This window comes from Pinus tabuliformis, chromosome X (genome assembly GCF_031772625.1).
Source record: "Pinus tabuliformis cultivar Carrire ecotype Pingquan chromosome X, CPIR1, whole genome shotgun sequence".
Classification (NCBI taxonomy): domain Eukaryota; kingdom Viridiplantae; phylum Streptophyta; class Pinopsida; order Pinales; family Pinaceae; genus Pinus; species Pinus tabuliformis.
Window position 1 is genome coordinate 1,276,466,463 of NC_142308.1, and position 12,502 is coordinate 1,276,478,964.

Consider the following 12,502-nt stretch of genomic DNA (forward strand, 5'->3'; position numbering starts at 1 on the left):
GTTTTCGTCTTCTGTTGTGTTTACAGGGTACTTCTCAAGTGGATTAAGTACGGGAAGGAGCGACGGAATCGATACAAGGGAGACGAGAGGAAAGCGGAACTATAGGTAGGCCTTCTATCTTCTCATCTTATCTATTGTTTATAGGAAAAGTCTAAAACACTTTAAACTATTGTTCTAGGCACAACTACTTGTCTAGTGAATTAATATTTATCCGTAGATGCTAAATTCTCCAAAACACTACGTACAATAGATCTATACTAGGTTAGACTCCAGAGCATGAGCATAGACAGAAGGTCATTGTTGCTCCTAAACAAAGGAATATGTAAAAGGAATATAGACCCTACTGCATATAATTTAAATTTGTATGAGAAGGTTAAGTAACCATATTAAACATTGAAAATCAACCATTCGACATGGTATCACATTCACACAATTAGAGGCTAATATAAAAATAATAAGAAAAAATATGCAACTCTGGAATACTAGCCCAAAAGCATAACAATCAGAAAGTTGGTATCAGATATATAATAGAATGCAGGGTTTTATAACTAGCTTAATTTGCAATATAAGATTTCATGGTAAAGGATAAACTAGATGGTAATGTGCTTTATGCATTTTTCATGTTTTATATCACACATTTTATTCAACATTGATAGCTCCATAAAAAAACATACAAGTGGGAGTTTAAGATCCCATATAGGAGCAAGAAATGTTGTTCTCATTCAGAAACAACACTAAGTGGTATCAGGTACAATGGAATCTTCCTGCATATTCTGCTTTGTATAATTGTTTCTAACACCGAAGAACTAATTACCTTCAAATCTAGAACTATATGCATGCCACAACTGAGATTTTTTAGACTGTAGATGGTCTTTGTCAACCAGACCAGACTGCAATGGGGCCTCATTTCACTAGTGGGGTTGAAATCCACCACGGTTAAGGCACTAATTGGTAGGCATTAAGGTGTAAATACAACATGAATATCTAAGACAAACTATATCTGTGGGATTTACAACCAAAATTATTTTCTTAGAATGGTTCACAAATTGGAGCACTCGATGCCCTGCTTTATCTCTCCATTATACATGGAGTGCTTGTTTTATGTTGGGAGAATTCAAAGGTCAATAAATGATAGGAGAATTATAAGAAGCATGTATAAATATAATATTAAAAATGAAACATTAAAAGGCGGATTATGAATGTACAAGATGCTACAACATGAAATGCTCGGTAAATTACATACAAACATAACTACGTGAGATTATTGATTAAAGACCTTAAAGGTGAATTATGAATGTACAATATGCTACAACATGAAATGCTTGGAAAATTATGTGCATATAGATGTCATGCTTTGTTTTGGCCTAAAAATATCTTTAAGTTCCCTATCCTTTACTGAAACAAATCCTATAAACAATTCTTAATAGCACATGAACACAACAGAGGATTTAACAATACATATTTGGAGCAATATACCCATAGGATCCAACCACATTTGTTGAAGATTTGGTGTAATTGTTAGAGGAATTGACAAGATTGGAAAGGCTGAAATATGCAAGGTCATGCTTGAAATGACAACCCAACGATATATTGTTAGCTTTGATGTCATAGTGAATGATCACTGGGACGAAGTGGTGATGTAGATACTCAATCCCTTGTGCTTCTCCCAAAATGATGTTGTATCTGTGTTCCTAGTCCAGTGATCCTCTCATCTCGTGCAACAAACAACCCAAGCTTCCGTTGGGCATGTAATTATACATGAGAATCTTGGTTGTGTTGTTGGAATAAAAACCAAGAAGTCTCACAATGTTTTTATGCCTGATAGAGCCTAGTGTCTTCACTTCTGCACCAAATGAGTGTTTGATCTGTTGTCCTTCCTTATTTGAAGGCTGAAGCTTCTTGACTGTAAAGACATCTCTGTTAGAAATTTCATCCCTATAAATAACACTTGAACAACCTTTTCCTATGATATTGTTGTCAACCAGATAATCAACAACATCTTCTAAAGAGAAATTTAGTTTCTGGAACAGTGTCATCTGCCATGGCCACCCATTTCTGAATCTTCAAACTCTTGCTGAGGCATTTTCTTAGCTTTTATCAACACACATATCTCCAGAAACAAAATCATTCCTATAACACTAAACAAAATGCTTATGATTATCTTAACATTAAAAAATATAGAATGCCCTTTAGGGGACTTAGCCCCTAGTTATTCAAAACAATTATCAGTCCACGAAGTACAAAGACCTGCATTTCCATATAAACTGCTTGTAGGAAATTCTCTGATAGATGAAGAAATTATTGTATGAAACATTCAAAGACACTTGATTTTGGTTGTTGGAAAAGAATACTCAAATTCCTAACGAGCATATTATGAGATATATCCAAGGCTACCTGTTTTGTGAGTCTAGAAAAATTTAATGGAATGGTCCCCAACAGATAATTCCAAATGAGATTCATTGCAATGTCTAACCCTTCTATGCTTCTGTTGTAGCAGCTACAACCACCCTCCAAAATTTTTCCTTAGCTTCGTTTTGGAGCCTTCCTACCAACCTTCATAGCAGCATGTCTTGCTTCGTCAGGTACACAAACTCTAGTGATTTTCTTGCAGAAAGATAACATGTCGATCAAACCTTGATGCATTCCTCTCATAGGTTGTCCATCTAGACCTGGTCCATCAGCAGGCTGAGCATCTCCTTTAAGAATTTTCCCAAATCTGGAGGGAAACCAACCTTCCCTCCAAAAATTGCGCAATCCTGACTGGCAGCCAATTGGGCCCCATAATTGCAAAATTTTGCTGAGAAAGCTTCACCCAGAAAATTGCACAATCCTTCCTAGCTGGGCTGCTCATCCCAGAATTTGCACAAATTTGGGTAGCATCTAACTGCTCTACCCAGAAATTGCACAAATATTCTGAGAAGCCATCCTAGCTCCCAGCCAGAAATGCATATTTTCTCCCAGCAATTGAGCAGCCTCTTCCATGTACAACTGAGTTGACTGGTTCCCTCCGAGACTGAGGAAAACAAACTTGCATGCATGGACTACTTCTCCCAAGGCAACATGCAAAGGCATCCCTTGTTTCAGGGATATATTTTCGGCAGTTTGAGGTTACATGCAAGGATCATTTCACAAACCTCCCACCAAGTGTCGCTTTCCCTAGATTTGTAGCATGCGTGTCACAACCTCGATTTGATCAAAACTCATCAACCAGACGCTGCAGAGCTCATTCCTCACATCAACCTTGTAGCTCTGACATCCCACATCACATCTAGGAGCTGTCGGCACATTCAACTTAGTTGTTTTGGGGTAAGCCTACTTTCCATGTCTTGTGTTGCATTTCTGGCGCTTTTTGTGTTTCGCTTTGTATGAACGATGTCTGCTTGATTTTAGTGAGCACTTGCTGTCGTTTTAATACATACTAGCTTGTACAAGAACTGTTTTAGTTTTCATTAACATCTCACTATTATCGCATGCATGAAACTGTTTTTCACGAACGGTCGCTGATTCGGCGACTCGCCTCACTCACATGCATGTTACTCTATTTTCTGAATCTTTCATTCAACGTTTTAATGCACGATCATTCACTTATGCTTACACTCAGCATCGCCATGCATCCGCTTTCACTTTCACTTTCAGTTGCTCATGGGCGAGTTTGGGTAACCTTGGCATGGACTCCACCTCATCAAGAAAACATTGCGCAATCTTGAGAGGGAAGGCTCTGTCTTCCTCTCAGGAAATGCACATTTCTGCCCAGTGACTATCCTCCAGTCTTGCATTGTGCAATTCTGAGGGACAGTGACTGCTGGCCCAGAAAATTGCGCAATGCAGTCACTGAGCCTGCAACCATTTCCAGCTGAGATTGCGCAATACCAATAGTCAGCAACCAGACTGGACTGTGCAATGCACAGTTCCAACAATTAGTCAACCTCCTGGTAGCCCATACTGTGCCTTGCATAGTCTTGGCAGTCAATCTCTCGACCTCCTGGCGGAAATTGCGCGACCTTCATGATCAGTCACACAGGTATGTTGCAAGTCAGTTCTCAAGTTCATTTTGATTTTTGACTGACAGATTTATTTCCATGAGTGTTGCCATGTCTCCAGGTATCACAGGTGTTCATCTGCCTCTCAGAAGCATAGGTAAAATAGTGTCTAGGAGAGCAGAGTCGAAGACACTGTTCAGAGCACACTTGGGGATGCAGTTGATCAACTGTCTATGAGCTTGCTTACTCACGAAGATATCAAGTTCTTCATAGACAAGGACATCAAGATATGATGACAACAACATCAAAATGAGCAGCATCATGAACATCAGCTGAAGGCAGCATACCGAATGCAATGAATGCAAGGGGAAGGTTGTTGACAACACGGAGGCCGAACAAAGTTGCAAGCTCAAGTAGATCCACTCATTATGAAAGAAACTTTGGAGACTCAGGCTATGAGGTGACGGCATGATCGCGTGAAGACAGAGAATGGAAAAAAGAAGGAGTTGCATGTGTTGAAGCAGCAACTCAAGGAAGAACATGAGCTGCACAAACAAGCGAATGAGTTGCAGCAGGAACATGAATAACAGGGGGCACAACATACACTCATGGATGAAATTGCACCCATACAAGTTATAGATCCATCCTAGCAGCTAGCACAAAGTAGACATCGTGAGCAATGTTGTTGATTGCATGCAATGGATTCAGCAACATGCATGTCATTGTGCACATGCATGCGATCCAACCCATTCAGCACACTCACCAAGGCGAAGACAAGAAGCAAGTCCGACTGGAGTTGAGCATGTAGTTGACAGTTGATGCACATGACCACCAACACACACTGGAAGATCAACACAGACACTATGCATCAGTGTGTTGCTGGTTCAGTTGCACCAAGAAGACCATGCGCATGCTAGCAGACGATTTGGATGAAGGAGCCACACCAATGCACCTGGATGCAATGGAGGCAAGAGTTTGTTTCAACAAGATGTCACCATGGGGTGCATGCACACCATCACGGACGACCAAGCTTGGCATCATCTCACCACCTTCACCATCACAAGCATGTCAAAGGGTTGGTCTCACCATAACGGAATAAGTTTCGATGATGTCTTGCATGGCTTGCTCAAGCCATTTTGTATCACATGAGCACATGTGCATTGTAATGTAATGTCATGTCAAGTGGAATTTCAAGTGTCAATAGTTGGATGTAACAGTCATAGAGTAGATGAAGAGTCATGAGGGTAGATGAACTGTCACAAAGGGGGATGTCAAGGGTCACCCCACCCTTTGCTATAAATAGAACCTCATAACTCATTGTAAAGGCTTTTGGTCAGTCAAGCTTCGATAGGAGTATCTTAGAGAAAGCTTGGAAAGTATTGTAATGAGCCTTGGCTTCTCCACTATGCAGAGCTAGTACATCTCTTTGGAGGAGCAGGTGGTTGTGGTTGTAACGTTCCACTATTGGAATTAGGTATTTTATGCCTGGAACTTACACTTCTTAATATAAGAGAGCCAACACGTTTCATGCATACATTGTATTGTATTCTATGCTCCCTAGTTTACTCTAAATGATATATGTATTGTTTGCTTACGTATGCATGTATGGACTATTCTGTATAAGTATGTATGAATCTTTCTGAAATGTTTTGTTGGTTTAACCATCACTTTGGATTTCTCGCTAACTTTCTCTCCAGCTTGTGATGCATCTTCGCTCTTGTGTTCCCTTCCAAGCTGAGTACTATTACAAGTTTCCAAGGGGCGCACTCATCTCAACCCCCATGTTTTAGAACCTCTCATGCACCTTCCTTGGTTCACTACAACTTTCATACCCTTGCTACCAATAGATTTATCTTACTTGCCTCTATGCGAAATCGCAGTCAAGGCATTACCATACGACCCACTGCTAGGACTCCTACACCAAATGATCTGAGGTCTAATTTGGACTTCTTACCGGGGAGATCTCCTGACATGTTGGCAGGTCTAACACCATCAACAACTTCCAATCTCAGAAAAGAATGCCACCAGTAAATTTGTTGTTGCTCAAATATAGAACTATAATTTAATGCACAACAAAATCTCTCTTGGTATCACTCCAGACAAATCATTTCCATTCACTGCCAGTGTTTCCAGTGAAATGATATTTCTCAATCTAGAGGGTATGGAACCCACAAACATATTCACTCATAAATCCAATACATGAATATTTTTCATAAAACTAAGCATCCTTGGCAGATTACCTGTAAGTATGTTTCCATGGAGATCCAACATCTAAAGTGCAGTGCATCTTCCTATCTCTAGAAAAAGGGTTCCTGTAAACTAATTATCTGCAATTTCAAGGATTTTTCTAGTATCCCAACCTCCTTTGGGGTTCCCCACTAAGATTATTGTCACCCAGCCGAAGCCTAATCAAATCTTTGCAACTATGAATATTTGGAGAAATATATCCAGTGATATCATTTGACAGAACAATCAACCTTGTGATGTTTTGCAATTGGAATATGCTTGAAGGAACACTTCCAATTAGTCTATCGTCAGTAATATCTAAAGCCTAAAGTTCTTTGCAGTTACCTATCTTGGTAGGAATTATTCCTTTCAATCTATTCTTCTAAGTAAACAAAAACATCAGATTCTTTAGTTGTCCTATTGTATCAGATATTTCTCTAGATATCTGGTTTCTATCAAGTTGGAGGTGAGAAAGACTATTAACAAGGGAAGAAGGTATTGAACCAGAAACATTATTAACACTGAGTTGAAGCTCAGCCAGATTATTCAAGTAGCCTATTGTGTTAGGAATGCTTCTAGAAAAAGTGTTCAGTGATAGGTCTATCACCTCCATGCTTTTGCAGTTTCCAAGCTCTGATGGTATACTTCCTACCAAATTTTTTTCCATAGAAGAATATTTTCCAACTTTTGCAGCCTACCAAGCTCCTTGGGTAGAGAACCCGATAGACTATTTCCATAGAGATATAGATATACAAGTTCAGAACAATTGCTCAGCCCAGCTGGGATTGATCCTGATAACAAAGTTGTGTAAAGTGCAAGTGATTGCAGTTTTCTCAATGATCCAAATGATGGAAGAATTGTTCTAGAAATCCTTGTTTCTGCAAGCTACAAAATAGTAAGATTCTTACAGTTTCCAAGTTCAGGAGGCAGTTCACCTTCAATGTTTGGATTCCCACCTCCATGAATAACTTTCAAGTTCGATAGCTTGCCAAGATTTGGTATTATCTTGCCACTCGGTTATCAAATATAAGTAAATCGAGCAGAATGGAGAAATTGCCAATATTTGGAGGGAGGGTTCCTTCAAGTTCATTGGGGTTGAGAATAAGGGTCTGGAGATTCTTGAGCTTACTAATCTCAGAGGGTATACTTCCTTTTAGTTTGTTTCCATAGAGATATAACAACACTGAGTTGTTGTAATCTCCAATCTCTCTTGGAAGTGTACCAGTGAGATTGGTTGTAGACATTACAAGTGATTGAAGATATTTAAGAGTTGCAAACTGTGGAGGAACTTTACCTAAGAGTTCTATGGAATCCATAAATATACCAATAGACAAATCTTGGGAAAAGCATGATATGCCACTCCATTTACGGGGATTTTGGTCTCTAGGATTCAGGATTCCATGTACTTAGTGATGATCCTCTATTTCCATTCAATGTCTGCATCCATGAGAAGATTACTTGTCCTTCTAGATTCAGACCCATTGTTGTCCATTCTGAAAGTAGAATTACACAACTAGCCCAACAAACCTCCACTATGAATCTTGAAATTACCACATCTGTAGAAGCATAATAGATAGACCTGCAACTCCCATCCCAATTCTATCTAGGTCTTAAGACTGAAGATCTAGAGCAGTGATGAAAGTGATAACCCAATATTCATTTCCCAATGTACCAAAGTCCTAAAAAAGCACTGATGAATGCAATAACACACAATATCTACTGGCCAATGTGTACATGTTTGAAATTCAAATGACCGATTAAGAGTTCATTTGTCAACGCATTTTTGACCATGTCTCCTGAATGTAAAGCCTTCATTTATGGCCCATACAAATGTGAGTGTATAGCCTACCCATTTTGTTCCCCTATTCTACAAATTATTCCAAGTTGTGGGATTTCTTATATTCAAGAATTTTACTAAGAGAGCCAGGGCATGTATGAAAACCTGTTATAAACAGTCATACTTTGGCAAATTTCTGGGGTCCAATGGCTCCCATGGAACTCTCGTTACCCAGATGAAAAAAAATTCACTAAATGTTATCTTTAGCTCATGGATATGGGCTACTCGCTGCATACCCAATCCTTAACAAAAATATCTTGGGTTTAACTTGGAGAAATTGCCTTGGTTGTTTCATTCAAGAATTAATAAATAATGTACAATACATACATGCACAAGGTAAAGCTGGTGAAGTTTAAGCTACTAGAGAGGAAGGAGATGAGCTCACATCCAAAGACAGGGAATGATTGTATGCATTAGGAATAGAAATGTTTTTCATCAAAGTCGAATCTTATTCCTCTGTAAAAATCATATATTAATAAAGAACACCCACTTACATCAAAATAATTTAGGGCCTGAATTTCTTAAAATTTCATTCTAAATTACTTCCTTGAAGGTAATGGAGCTTCAAGTTTTAAAGAGAGGGTATTGAGGGTAATGAAGCATCAAGGCTATTCCAAATATTGATAACATGCACATTTTTCAAGAGAAGGGTAAAGAGCGGTTATTTGAAAATAGCGATAGATTTGATAATTCATTTCCAAGAGAAAACTATGAGATTATACAAGTCAATAGGTTAGGATAAGTTGGGGAAGAAATTATGTGAAAGCATTTTTCAACCTGTATTCCCATCCTGTAGTAACCTATGTTTGTTTCCAACCATATTATAGAATTCACATTCACTAGAGCTCATGAATGTGACAGTTCGAATTTTGATCATCATTGTGATAAAGATCAGAATGACCTGAATGAGAAATTGTTGTGCATCGATGGAAGAAAAATGTATTCCTTTAAATTTGCAAGTGATGAAACCCTTAGTCTATCATTGGAATAGGAGAAGCATAGACATTATTTTATGAATTTTGAATACCCTCCAGTGTATGACACTGAAGGATAGGATGAATATGGTGATGATAGTGTTGTTGACATGTGTTTCAAAGAGAAAAATGCAAGGAATGAGGATTGCAATGCAGAAGAAGAGTAATATAGAAATGAATCACTCATTTTTAAGCCCAAGATTGATCAAATTACAAGTAAATGTTCTGAAGACACATATTATGAGCTACTAGTAGTGCTATAGAAGTGAAATATTCTTGGTCTAATTGAAGGTAACAAAGGAGAAATAATAATAGAGAATCCTAAAATTACAAACACAATTTCTATAAAGGAGAATGATGCACCTGAAAGCTAAGGATCCAAGGATAATGAATTAACAGGCATAGAAGGTTAAATACATTGTATGGATGTAAAAGGAGGCCTTGATGAGAAGTAAATCCAAAATTTGTGTTAGACTAATATTGAAGTTGATCATCATATGAATGAAAATAGAATTTCTTTCAGTGAAGCTGATGAAATTTTGGAGGTTAATGTTACACACTATGATCGTTATACTGGGACTGACAATAAGCGGCAATAAATTATTGACAGATGTAGAACTAGCTTGATGCAACTCGAGAGTATTCTTAACAAAGAAGGAATCCATATTCTACCAATTTTTTATGGACAAAAAATGGGCATGATGGAATTGTAGGTGTTCAAGAGTTCCACTATGAAGATGATAAAAAATTTAAAGAAGGTAATGTTGCTCGCCCCACAAATTATAACATTGATGCTTCAAGTTAGGAAGAGAAACATGAGACTTTCCAAATTTATACTTTAGGTTCTAATAATGAATTTATTGCTTTGAAGGAAAAATTTTACCAAGAATTTGGATTGAGCCATGTTGTTCGCTCCATGGTAACAAATCTATCCTCCCCCTTCCCATTGGAAACAAGAGCTCCAATAACATATCTCCATGCCGTATAATGGGAAAGAAAGGTGACACAGAGAGAGAGGAGCAACCAACAAACAAATAGACAAATGATGATTTCCCCAATGGCTTCAAAATTAATACCATTGAGGGAAAATTCTGTGAATTAAGAATTGAAGAAAATTTGACAAAGAAATTGATGAAGACCCTTGTTATGCTATAGATGATGAGAGTCATGGTGATCCCTTATCCTAGATGAAACATAAGATGCACACGGAGATTGTTTCATAAGTAAGCAGTCCATTGACCAAGAGGTTAAAAATATTGGTGGCTTGAAATATGTTTTTTCATAATCAGAAACATATAGAGATAGTTGTTTGTTATTTGAAATTTGAGCATAAAAGTACTGCTACAATGAAAATAGATACTGGCCTTGGTAATTTCAACAACATATATCAATAACAAAAGTGGTTGTTATGGCAGGAGAACACCCAGAAATAAAAAGCAACAAGGATGAGGAACATGCTTGCAATTCCAAAGATCTTGGTGATTATTTCAAGACCAAAAAGTAAAATGGTTATGTTGAAATCAATGACAGGTTTGATAATAACATCTCTGGTTTCTTGGAATATGAATATGAACCATTTTTAAACATCCAAATAGATGTGCCTTCTCTGTTTCCCCTAAGATTCAAAATGATGTAAAGATAAAAATGGGACAACCCTTTCAAGAAGAAAGGAAATGAAAATGAGGCAACCCATGCCACAAGGGTGATGAAGGTACACAACAAAGATGTGTCTCTGAATTCTTTGAGAGGATAAATGTTTCATTGTTCAATTATGTGGTGATGCCCAACTCATAATTCTCTAGTAGAATCAAAATTGAAATGACAAGGGGAATGAGCATCAAGGGCTAAAGCAAACCCCTTAGTTGTTAAAGACATTGAAAAGTTGTAGACTGTTAGAATACTTTTTTTAATGTTCTTTTTTGCCCTATGCAGCACAACTGTTAGGACAACTAGTTGTTGAAGGATTTTCTACCATCCTAAGAAAACATGCCATCAATAAAAATGGGGGAAGTGTAAACAGGGTTCCTATTTGCACAGTCTCAAGAATAACTATCAAGGTTAGTGAGTCTACTCCAAAGAAAAGAGGAACATACTATACATCAATGTGTGTTCATATAAATGAACCAAACATGAAGAAAGATAGATACTACTGTACACATAATCCTTGTTTAGTTAGAAAAATATGCAATATTTTGTGTGAAGATGTAGGTCTTCTTTTCTTTGATTCATCAAAAGAAAGCAGCCACAAGTATACCTATAATGCAAAATCCTTACTATCAGAAGGGTATGTAAGGCTTGTTAGAGAAAAGATATGTCGCAGCTCAGGTAAATACAAACTTGAAAATAACTTTGGTGAAAAGGTGCTTCAATTTTCTTTTTAAGACAATATAAAACAATGTTATAGCCTACAAGCATGCAAACTTTAACATTTCCCTATTTCGTATAATAATCTAACACAAGAAAATGATACTTCTTCCTTGAGAGCATGAGGGGAGTACACTGGATCACAAATTTCACTTTAGAAATATTGTGGTAAGGATGAAATTCTAAGATTCTCAAGCGCTCCCAAAAAGAACACTTGTCTCCAAGTTGGAGGAAAATGTTACCCACAATCTTGAGCGGTAAATTTGAGTGGTCCTAAAACTACTTCTTGAAGACAATGATTTTGTTGCTATTTGTGGAGCCAGATTTTGATTTGAATCGTGTTGAAAGTGTGATATTGAACCAGGTGCATGGCATAATTGTGTCTTCCATTATCTGGATGGAAAATGAATAAGAAGGTTGCATGCCATAGGCCAAAGTACTACAGTAATTAGGGCATGTTGGATGAAAAATGACCATAAGTTTTCAAGATTGTTTTTAAGAAAAGAGATGGTTTAAAAAAGTTTACTCCAAGTTTATCACATGTCTTTGGTTGAATTTGTGCATTCAACACAAATTGAATCAATTGTTTCAATGACAATGATATAAGGTAGTGTCGAACCATGCCATGATTGGATCTTAGAATAGTACACTTCTCCTCCATCCATGAAAATATTCATATATAGTAAAAATTATGAGGCCTTCCATTATCAGTCAATAATGTGTAGATAATATCCTTTTCCAAGGAGTCACACTATGGCTTTTGGTGTATTTTCATAACAAATACTTGCAATTATGTGCAGTCAATGAATGCAAGAATGCATAATTCATAGAGGATACCAATGATGAACCTCGAACTTGATAATAATCAGATCCTTAAACATGGATACCATGATTACCCCTTTATAATACCCAATGAAATGGTAGGTAATAGGGTCAAACCTAGACAAATTTGAACTTTTTCTTGAGGTTCAACAACTTTCAACTTCAAGGTTCAATTTAAATGAACCTCGTGACTTTGGTCCAACATAAGTGGTCATACAGAGATTTGGATTCACATCAAGCTAGCTTTAGAATTTTATAATACTAGATAATATGCTTAATTTCTTCCATGGAACCACAAA

General features: G+C 37.4%; 1 pseudogene; it reads right to left on the reverse strand.

The window, feature by feature from the left end:
* Positions 1-12,502, reverse strand: part of LOC149144664 (uncharacterized) — a 51,177-nt pseudogene that overhangs the window by 16,703 nt on the left and 21,972 nt on the right.